Here is a 12,451-nt window from a genome sequence, read left to right on the forward strand (position 1 = left end):
CCTTTTCTGCTAGAACAGCCTTCAATCTTCTGGAAAGGTTTTCTCCTAGATTTTGGTGCAGTAATTCCTTTCCATTCTTCCAAAGGGCAGATTCATTCTTCCTTTCTTGGGCATTAATATTTTTAGAATTATCTTTAATCAGAACTTTATACTTTGATACATCAAATATCTAGCAGTATCGTCTTGTTTTAGTATTGTTTTAATATTTTAAAGATACTATTACTAGAGGTTCGATATAGCAAAGTATAAGATTTCAAAATTTGGTAATGGTAAGGATGAGATCCAAGTATATTGTTAATATTTTGAAGGTGGTGGAGGATAGAACATTGGATGGATATAGCAGACTCTCGCAACACTCTACTAGTCACTAGTAGAGTGTTGCAAGATAGTGTTCCAGGATAGTGTTTCTTCTTATACAAAACTTGCTGGTTTTTATCGATGGCCTGCAATACAATTCATTAATAATTTATCTATCCTCATTCATCCCAAATTAAATACCAAATTTTCATATGGAAGTTCATCAAAGGTATCAACAGCAAAATCTCAATGTACTGAACAAGAGTAGTATGTATATAGTATGTACTACACTTCAATAAATTTAGTTTAATCCTTTATCCAAGTGTGAGCAAACAAAGTTTGTGCCTGAAAATATCTTCAGGACTGGGGTAAGGTAATACAACACCGGGGAACTCGCAGCAAAGATAACATCACTCCTATTTCAGTATCTCCCATAATGCGAAACATATCTCCATATGGATATGTATAATGTTATGCATTAAAGGAAGGGCCACTACCCAGACTAGTTTCGACCTTTATTGAGGTCTCTTCAGTGGGAGCCAGGCCCAGAGGTGGAGATACCAGGCAGAAGCTGTGGCAGGTCATCTTTACCTATAGGAGTTGCCAAACAGTGTGCCACCTTTTTATTAAATTACTCTGGATTTAGAGAAAGATGTTGAAAGTTTATTTTTCGCTTGGTTAGACTATAATAAATTTAGTTTAATCCTTTATCCAAGTGTGAGCAAACAAAGTTTGCGCCTGAAAATATCTTCAGGACTGGAGTAAGGTAGTACTACACTTGTTCAATACATTTATCACCCCATTGCATTATTATTATTATTATTACATGGACTCCTCCAGGGAGTCTTAATACTCATCAAAAGGGATGATCTCTTGTATGTCCCTAGATGTCTATATACCGATTATATCAGTTCCTGAAATACAGTAATTCACTAAACATATTTTCACAATATCTAATGGTGATAGCCCCCCCCACACACACACCACATGACACAAAAAAGAACCTGAACCTCACATGCTCCCTAATGACACTCAGCTTCCAGAGATGACCACTGAAGTTCAGCCTCAACTAGTGATAGATTGCAGAATGCCTCTTATATGTACTATTATGATATCTAATTTCATTCACTATTTCGGAAATTTTGACTGTCATATTTCTTCAATCTGTTAAATCAACTAGTCACAAGTTGCAGAATGTCTTGTATATACCATTATGATATTGAATTTCATTCACTATTTCGGAAATCTGACTTTCACATTTCTTCAATCTGCTCTTGTAAGAAAAATTCCAGAGGCCAGGTATCACTATGATCAACTGCCTGGATACTTTCAAATGTTTTAGTTTTCATCTCTCTCTCCATGGAATACAAGTAATCATATCTTTATGTGTGTGTGTGTGTGTGCGTGTGTGGCTGATATATATATATATACTAAGTGGCCACTTTATTAGGAACACCTCATCAGTTGTTCCTCTGTATCGAGCCTTGATAAGACCCAATCTGGACTTCTGTGCCCAGTTATGGGCACCAGGGTTTCTTCGTGATGGGGAGGAAGTGGAGAGGGTCCAGAGACGAGTGACCAAGGTGATAGCAGGTCTGTGGAATGAACCTTATGAGAATAGGTTGAAGATTTGTGGATTGCAGAAATTGGACGATAGGCGAAGGAGGGGTGATATGATTGAGACATTCAAGTTACTGAAGGGTTTTTATAAGATTGATCCAGAAGATATTTTTGAAAATATGAATGGTGGTGGGAGGACTAGGGGCCATGCATGGAAGCTGGGCAAGAGCGTGGTTGACAAGGGTGTTAGAGCTAGGTTTTTTACTTGGAGAGTGGAGAATGAGTGGAATAAGCTTCCAGAGTCTGTTGTGGGTGCTACGACCGTGAATGAGTTCAAGGCAAGATATGATAGATACTGTGTGAATGTTGAATAGTTGTTCCAGACATGATGTTAGGGCCTCCCTCGATGAGTCTGTCGACTCCTTGGAGTTTTCCGGAACAACAACAATAATAATAATAATTTAGGAAAATAGACTGTTCTTGAAGACACTGAGCCATGTGGTTGCAGTTTGCTATATAAATCAGACAGACAGACATCTAGCTGCTCTGTTTTTTTTTTTTTTGTGTTTGCTGCATCAGCATGGATAAAAGGCTCTGGTGGAGACTGAACTTCAGTGGTCATCCCTAGAAGTTGGTATAGTTAGGAGAAGTATGACTAAAGTGAATTTGATGATTGTTACTACCAGATATGCCAGTGCAAGTATCTCACAAATGTCTACTCTTCTGGGGTTTTCATGCACAACGATATTTGGGATTATGGGATTGTTATGGGAGATTTTAACTACAGTAGTATAAATTGGAGAGAGGAAGATGCATGTAGCAATAAGGGAATGGAATTTCTAGAATTCTTGAGGGACAAATGTCTTAGGCAACATGTAACAGAGGGAACAAGAGGTTCAAGAGTTTTGGATTTGGTTATAGCATCAGAAGAGTTGATAATAACTGAGATGACATCTCTCCCACCAGTTGGAGAGAGTGACCATATGGTTTTGACTTGGAAAATGAATAGACATGTAAGAGCATCAAAGAGATGGGAACTTATGTGGAATTATAATGCAGGTGATTATAATAGTCTTAGACGTCAACTTCGGGAAGTTTCATGGAGGGAGGGATTGGAAGGCTGGGATATCATTAGTGCATGGGAAATTGTGAAAGAATATTTGTTAGCAGCAATGGTAAGTTATATACCACGAGTGAAGAAGAGGACACAATTTGAAGTAAAGTGGATGACAAACAATATTAAACAGGAATTGCATGTGAAAAAGAGGCTATGGAAGAGATATAACGAGACAGGTGAAGAGAGGATGCATGAAGAATATAGGACACAGGCCAGAAGAGTGACTAATGTGGTATGGAAAGCGAAACTGGAATATGAGAGGAGATTGGCCCTAAGATCCAAAAAAAATCCTAGGGAATTTTTTTGGATCTTAGAATGTGTAAGAATGATATTGTGGAATAAAAATGAGGATAGAGTGACTGATGCAGAGGACATAGTGGAATTGTTCAATGAACACTTTATTGGAGTATTTCATCCTAGACGAGTCAGTTTTAATGCTAGAGGGATAAGGCTGGTTCGACGTTTAGAGGTACAGGAGGAGAGTGTGTTTCAGATACTGAGTACTCTGGATGTCAGTAAAGCTTTGGGACTGGATGATATTTCACCATGAGTTTTAAGAGAATGTGCTAGGGAACTGACAGTGCCTTTAACCTGGCTTTTCAATGAAAGTCTGGCTTCGGCAAACGTGCCCAGGGAATGGAAGGAAGGTAAGATAGTGCCATTGCATAAGGGTGGTAACAGACTGGAAGTGTCTAATTATAGGCCAGTCTGTGTGTCATCAGTAGTTGTTAAGATCTTGGAGAAAGTAGTGAGGGACCGTATACAGCATTGGGCAGATGAGGGGAATGTTATCTGTGAGAGTCAACATGGATTTGTGAAAGGGTGCTCTTGTTTTAGCAACATGCTAGCCTTTTATAATAAAGTTACAAGAACATTAGATGAGGGAAAGGCATATACTGCCATTTTCTTAGACTTAGCAAAGGCATTTGACAGGGTGCCACATGATAAGCTGATATTTAAGTTGCAGCACATGGATCTGGATGTCAGATTGGTCAACTGGATTCAGGATTGGCTGTCTGATAAGTATCAGAGAGTTGTGTATGGTGGAGCAGTTTCAAGGAGGCAGAGGTTTACAAGTGTGGTACCACAGGGCTCAGTACTAGGACCTATATTGTTTAGCCTTTATATCAATGACATTGCCAGTGGATTGCAAGGGGATATTCAGTTGTTTGCAGATGATGCGAAGCTGGGAAGGATTATTAGTAATAGTGCAGATGTGGTAGCCCTGCAAGAGGATTTGAATAAGCCAGATAGATGGGCAAATGAATGGGCATTTCGGTTTAATGCAGCAAAATGTAAGGTCTTGAAGTTTGGGAAACATCGATGGGATGCTGCATACTCTATAGGAGGAGTTATACTGGAGGAAGTAGGGGAGACAAGAGATCTGGGGTTCATGATTGATAGAAACCTGAAGTTTAGGGGACATATTGCAAAGGTTGTGAAGGTAACACAGAGGATTGCTGCAATTATGAGAAGGACACTGACCTGCAGAGATAAGAGGGTTATCATTCCGTTGTATAAGTCTCTGATCAGACCACACTTGGACTATTGTTCTCATTGGTCCCCAGGATTTGAAGGGGATAAATTAACTGTGGAAAGGATATAAAGACGGATGACAAAGATGGTTTCAGGACTGTACAAGGATAGTTATGAGGATCAGCTGAGGGAATGTGGACTGCAGAGTTTGGTGGATAGAAGAAAGAGAGGTGATATGATTGAGACTTTTAAACTGTTGAGAGGTGGTTACAGGGTTGACACTGGGGAGTTCTTTCGCTTGGTTGAACAACATGAAGGGGTGATGACAAGAGGCCATCCCTGGAAGTTAAGAAAGGAAACTGTGGGTAAGAGGGTGAGGAGTGGTTTCTTTGGATTTAGGGTGGTTGAACCATGGAATGCATTCCCTGATGGACTGGTGAGAGTGAGAATGGTGAATGAGTTTAAGGAGTGGGATGATAGACTTTGTGTTTCTTGGGGGGGGGGGAACCTCCCCTTGATGAGTCTCGACAGACTTTATGTTCTTAGGAAGGAACTCCCACACGATGAGACTTTTGATTCCATGGAGGCCTGAATAATAATAATAATAATAATAATAATTTAGGGTGTACCAGGAGTTGTAATAACCAGACAACTTCAAGTCAATGGCAGTCCTATGGATGGAAATAGCTCATTGATGCACAAGCTCAGAGAAGAATGGTAAGGATTGTGATATGAGGACCACAACCAATCAAATCACAGCTGAGTATAACAGTGGTGGTCAGAACATTATCTCAGAGCACACAGCTCATCACACACTGTCACAGATAGGCTAAAGGAGCAGACAATCATCCTGGATCCCAATGCTGTCAACTAAGAACAGGAAGATGGAGCTGGACAACTGATAACTGGAAAGTACCCTGTTCTGAAAAGTGCCAGTTTGTAGTGTATCATGCTGATGCCAGACCCAGAATACGGTGACAAATGTGAAACTACAGACCCTTCCTGCCAAATTGCAACAGCTTAGACTGGTGGTGCAGTATAACAGTGTGGGGAATGTTTTCTTTGCACCTATTAGGTCCCCTGATACCAGGGGAACACTTCAGTCAGCTTTCACCTGATATCAGCTGTGACTGAATGACACAGCCCATTTTGACATCGTCACTGATTATTTTCACCCATTCGTGGCTGCAGTTTACCTATTGTCAAATGGGTACTTCCAGCAAGATATTGAGCCATGCCGCAAAACACGTAGTTCAAGGGGTTCAAGGAACATGACAGCAAGTTTCTTTTACTTCAGTGGCTAGCTTAGTCCGCATCTTTGGAATGAGGTGGAACAAGCAGTTCACAACAGCAATGTGATACCATCCACTCTGCAACAATTGAACAATGTGATTCTGATAGCATGGACAATAATCCAAGAGGAAAGTTTTAGATACTTAGTTGAATCAATGCCACAGGGAATACAGGCCATTCTTAAGGCAAAAGGGGAAGGGGGGTCCCCCACTCATTATTAAATGCTGTTCCTAATAAAGTGGCCACTCAGTATGTGTGTGTGTGTGTCACATAAAGCAAATTCTCATGTAAATAATATTCTACTTGCAATGTCTTCATTTCATTTGGTAACACTGAATTGACACTCATTACCATCTACACCAGTATGATCAAGCAAGCCAGCATAGATTGTGTATGTGATATGTCTCTTATCACCTTTCCAAACTTTACATCATCAACAAATAACTCTGTATTATACCCTCTAGAATATCTGCAATATCATTTATATACAAGTTAAACAATAATGGCTCATAAACAGAATTGTAATATAAATTGGTATCCCACTTTATCTCATATGCTTTTCATCTTTATATATAAACTTATGATAAACTATTAGTTAGCTGCTCTCATAACCATTTCAGAAGCATGTTTTGCTTTCTGTCTCTTTGGTTGTATAGTAGCAACTTTCTATATGGGTCAAATGTATAGCTAAATCCTGTCAAATGCTTTGGTAAAAATCTAGAAGTATCATGGTATATATCAATTCTTCTCCCCACCCCATATCTCTCTGATATTGTAATGATCATTCCAGAGATACTGATTAGTCTATTATTAGTTACTTCAGTCCAACTTCCACCCTTATCTAATGGAAATATCTTGCCTTCCTTCCATCCATCTCTGCATGAGCAAGATTCTATTAGGAATCCTGTTCATACTGAGACTCTGGCTGAAATTACCATTTCTTATTAGTGATGATGGATTAATAAACCTAGATAAAGAGATCAAAGGTGTTAACTGGGATATAATTGGAATAAGCGAACACATTCCAATACAATCCAAGACTAACCAACACACATTTACTGATAATAAATGGAAAAGAAGACAAAAGGAAACATGGTATTTTTTTATTTTTTATTTTGATTATCACGTTCGCTGCCAACTACGAGTATACTCGTAGTTGGTAAACCAGCTACACAAGCCAGCTATGAGTATACCCCTATGACGCTTACTGCCGGCAACGAGATTACTATACTGACCTTGAAGAAGTGAAAATGCTTGGCTTGTGGAGCTAGCATCAAAACTGTGTATTCTCATAGATGGTATATGCTCTGCACAAGCCAACTATGAGTATACTCGTATGACGCTTAGCGGCGGCAACGAGATTACCGTACTGACCTTGAAGAAGTGAAATTGCTCGGCGTACGGGAACAGACCATGCTGAAGTAGCGTGGCAGCGAACATGTTAACAATAAAATAAAAAATAAATTAGAACTAATTTTATAGAAGAAATATAGAAGAACTCCAGAATGAAACAAATCAAAATAAATCAAAGACAGATTGAAATAGTGAGTGCATACAAATATCTAGGATAAATCATTATAAACAATCATAAACTTTATGATGAAATTTCAGTGAGAATAACAGCTGGAAAGTTTGTAACTATTATAGAGATATATTTAAAAACAATTCACCAAACTCTTAAACTCTTAAGTCAGATGCAATAATGACGGTATAAATAATAAAGCATTTGTTCCTTATTTTTTACTTGGGGAAAGATGACAACCTGATGAATGTGTTCATGTCCATTAGACTTAAGATGTAAATTTTATTATAGTCTGACAGGAAGGCTTCTGATCTCATAAATCAGGGTTCTTCAACGCATGGCCCGCGGGCCACCTGTGGTGCACAGAGCTCTTTGCCGTGGCCCACTGGCCATTTTGAAAAAATAACTACTTAAAATTAAAACGCTATTAAATAAAAAATAATTTCAATGAAGCCTGCAGGCCACTAAGCTATACTGTGGTATTTAGAATTGTAAGATGCTTTCCTGTGGAATGCTGTGATTTGATATTTTACATAAATTCCTATAAAAATAAATATTAAATAGATATGCTTCTTCAGCCATCTACCAGTGCCAAGCAATACCTAAGTACTAGTACTAACGTCGCAGGTAGATGGCTGAAGCAGTAGTTCATTCGAGTGTGCTGTCTAGTGCCTTCCAGATACATCTGGAAGGTTCTCGATACTTTGTTATTTTCATATAAATACAGGAGGAGCTCATCCACAGTCAGTCAGTCATGAACAGTGCGATATTCGTGTATAAGTGCATGCAGGTTCATCATGTCGGCCATAGCCTATTGTGGTTTTATATTACCAGACTTTTTTCATTAGTGTGAGAAATATTCAGTGGATAATACCCGTTATACAGCCATTTTGGATCATTTTTTGGGTTCAACTTCCATCACTATGGCATCTACAAGTAAAAAGTGCAAATCAAGTGATTCTTGTCAGGTTTTTAATGAAAAGTGGACGAATTTGTACTTTTTTTTGTGCCGATCGACGATAAGCCAGTGTGTTTAATGTGTTGTGAGTCAGTGTCAGTATCAAAAGAATACAATATAAATCGACACTATGAGACAAAGCATGCATCCAATTTCAATCATCTTCAAGGGCAGCTTCGTGTGGACAAAGAGAACCATCTCCAAATTGATTTAAAATGCCGGCAAGGTACGTTTAAAAGGCAGAGGGAAGAGAGCGAAGCGTACATCAAAGTAAGTTATGTAATAGCTGAAAAAAATTGCTAAAAAATCAAAAGCCTTCTTGGATGTCGAGTTTGTGAAAGAGTGTCTCATCGCTGCTGGCGAAATTCTGTGCCCAAATAATAAGTGTTTAAAAAACCGAGTTTGTCTGGGGTAACTGTAGCACGACGTGTTGAAGAACTAGCCAATGACATTGAAGGAACTTTAAAAAAATGGTCGTCCGAATTTACATCATATTCACTTGCTTTAGATGAGAAGGATACAACACAACTAGCTATCTTTGTCCATGGCATTGATCAACAATTCACTGTGACAGAAGAAAGAAGAACTGCTAGTGCTCGCAACCATGAAGGGAACGATGGTAGGCACTGATATTCTTAAAGCCGCCAAGAAAACGCTCCAGTGTTTCGACATCAGCTTAACCAACCTCGAGGGTGTGGTAGCTGATGGTGTCCTGCTATGGCAGGAATGAATGCAGGGTTTGTTGTGCTGCTACGGAAAGAAGCAGAACTAGAAAGAAAAGATTTCGTCCATTACCACTGTTTAATCCACCAGCAGAATTTGTGTGCGAAAACTATTGGATTTGAGAATATCATGAAAGTTACTGTGACTGTCATCAACATTATTAGGGCAAGAGGATTGAATCATCATCAATTCCAAGAGTTTTTGACCCAAGAGTGCGAAGCGAATCACAGTGATGTGCATTGGTTGAGCAGAGGGAAGGTTCTTAAAAGAGTCTTTGATTTAAGGAGCAAAATACAGCAGTTCATGCAAACCAAGGGGAATCCGATTGCAGAATTTAACAATCCGAAGTGGATGACAGACTTTGCCTTCGTGACTGACATCTCGTTGCATATGAATGACCTAAATACGCGGCTACAATCCAAAGATCAACTGGTGCACACTCTGTTTGATCACATCAAAGCTTTTGTGGCGAAGTCCAAACTTTGGGAGGCACAACTTACAAAAGAAGACTTAACTCATTTTTAGCTTCTCGCTGAGTCTAACTGTTCGTCTCTTGATGAATACGCTACAAAATTAGCTGTGTTGCGAAGTGAGTTCGAAGAGAGATCTAGTGATTTTCATAACCAACAATCTTTAGATTTATTTTCAATGCCATTCAGTGTCAATGCTGCCGAGATGCCAGGTTCAGTACAAATAGAGCTGCTTGAAGTCCAAAACAACTCTCCTTTGAGAGAAAAATTATTCAATGTGCCCTTGCTTACATTTTACAAAGACTACATTTCTGAGGACGCATTCCCTAATCTTTGCCAGCATGCATTGAAGATGTGTGCTTTGTTAGGAAGTAGAACCATATGTGAGCAGTTCTTCTCCAGAATGAAGCAGGTGAACTCCAAGACAAGAACTCAGATTATGGACAAACATCTCTAGAATACTCTCTGTGCATAGCAACTTCCAACATTGATGCTAACATCGACAAGCTGGTCAAGGAAAAGCATTGCCAAGTTTCCCATTGATTTTGTAAAAAATGAATGTTTTCTTCATTAAATTATCTTTTTTCAAATATTGATTGTATTTACTTATCATGAACCTGACTCCTACCTATGCTCTTAAAGCTGAATTTGTTTATTTTTATAGGATTTTATGTAAAGTATCAAATGCATTCCTTGTGAATCTGGAAAGCATCTTACAATTCTAAATACTGCAGTACAGCTTAGTGGCCTGCGGGTTTCACTGAAATTTTTAATGAGGCCCTCACTGTCCTAAAGGTTGAAGCCCTCTGTCATAAATAGTTGCTGTCTACACACAAAATAAATAAATAAATAACAATAATAATAATAATAAAATAAAGTAATATGAATTTGTGTAACAAGAGCACAAAACAAAGTTGTCATGCAACAAATTACAATAAAGATTTAGAAACAGAAATTAACAATTCCGAAATCAACATTATTTTCCAATCAAAACAAACTTCATCTAATAGCATCTAATAACAAAGAAATAATATACTGTATTGTTTACTGTATAATACATTTATAAAAAAATATCATAATACATTATGTGGCATTTTGCTAAATTAACCCAATATGCATCTGATACACCTCTGATGCTTTTACTTTTTTTTTTTTTTTTAATGTTCGCCCATACACGAGAGGTTGGTAGATCAACCTATAGTACATTAGTACCATGTATGGGTTAGGAAAGAAGGTACTTGTTCACATTGGAAGCAAAGTGTGAGGCCAGGAGATTGGCCTTTTCTGTAGGTGATGGTGCAATGGAGCCATCTGGGTATGATTTTTGTGCAAGTTGTCTTCGAAGCTGGCGTCATTGATCTCTTTCTGCAAATGATAAATCTGGTCGAGCATGTATACGTGTTGCAGACAAGTGTCTTTGAACTTGTTGTTGATCACTGTTATTAGTTTCGATGTGCTTGTTGGCATGTCGCACATCACTTTTACGAGGCGTGGAAAGTTCATTCCATCCTTTCTTTCGTTTATGGGTCCGAAACGATGGCATCTGATGATATTTTTAGGATCGATGTTGCATTCTTCTGCTAACTTGTTTCATTCATCATTCATCACTAATTTGTTTCATCTGTGCTATGAATGAAACTCTTTCATTCATAGCACTGATGTGCTGCTTGAGGTTTTCAATTCATTTGCCTAAATTTAGGAGCTGTTTAATTTTCCTAATTCTCATTCTCTAATTTCTCATTCTAATTCTAATTCAACTTCTAATTCTCCTAACAATTGCCTCCCTTCTACATATTGCACAGCATCATTTACACCAGTTATGATATACATTGATAAAGTACTCATTCCATAATACCACCATATCCTTTGCAGTGGTCACTCTGCTGCCATGACTAATCACTAGTGTCAACTTGCCATAATTATTCTGCCTCTTTCTTGCCTAAAAAAAAACCTAAAATGCTTCTGATCTCTTGCACACATCATACACTGTATTTCCATAAAAAAGATAATGCCAGCAGCACCCAGGGTTCCCACGTGGTGACCCTCCCAAGTACTAACTGGGCTGAGGTTTGCTTAACTTCAGTGATTATACAAGAACTGGTGCTTTCAAACCGATTTTTTTTTTTAAGGGTTCTTTCAAATCTATTCGGCCACTGACAATATATCAATATATCTACCCCAAATATTGATATATTTTTGGTATAAAATGCAATTTAAAACCTGAAATGTGGAAAATGCAGCTGGAGTAGATGCTATTTGATATGAAATACTCAAATATGAAACTGACTACACTGAATAATCCAGAAGGTTTACTCAGAAGGATTTGTCCTGGTAAGATTTATGCAAGCATGCAAAAAAAATTATGAAATGGAAATTTGGAGAACAACAAGCTGCTTTTAGGACAAACAGAGTTTGTCGGATAAGATTTTCAATTAATGTTTCTCTTAATTCTGACATGGTTTCGGATCCAATGGAAACACACATCCAAATGTAGCTTTCTTAATAGAGAGAGAACATCTTGGATACGAGAAGTCCAGATGCTTATGAAGCTCTAGACTACTTATTGTAGACTCTAGACCACTACTTTGTGAATCTGTCTATCTATCTATATATATATATATAATGCACCTTTAGTAGCATTGCAATCTTGTGTAACTTAATGTTATCTATGTTATCTATGTTATTAATGTTATCTATGAGAATCAACATGGATATGTTAAGGGGTGCTCTTGCTTTAGTAATATGATTGCCTTTTATAATAAAGTGACAAGAGCAGTTGATGAGGGAAAGGCATATACTGCCATTTTTTTGGATTTTGCAAAGGCATATGACAGGGTGCCACATGATAAGCTCATATTTAAGTTGCAGCACATGGATTTAAATGTCGGGTTAGTCAAATGGATTTAGGATTGGCTGACTGATAGGTATCAGAGATTGTACTGAGCCCTGTGGGGTTTCACAGGTCTCAGTACTGGGACCTGTATTGTTCAACCTTCATATCAATAATATTGTCAATGGATTGCAAGGGGACATTC

At 38.2% G+C, this 12,451-nt stretch overlaps 1 protein-coding gene across 3 annotated transcripts in view; it reads right to left on the reverse strand.

Annotated features, from left to right (window-relative positions):
• Window positions 1–12,451, reverse strand: part of RyR (Ryanodine receptor) — a 1,703,288-nt gene that overhangs the window by 542,122 nt on the left and 1,148,715 nt on the right. The gene's annotated exons all lie outside the window — the stretch shown is intronic.

This window comes from Typopeltis vanoorti, chromosome 10 (genome assembly GCF_054136105.1).
Source record: "Typopeltis vanoorti isolate ZY-2024b chromosome 10, IOZ_Tvanoo_1.0, whole genome shotgun sequence".
In the NCBI taxonomy this organism is placed as follows: Eukaryota; Metazoa; Arthropoda; class Arachnida; order Uropygi; family Thelyphonidae; genus Typopeltis; species Typopeltis vanoorti.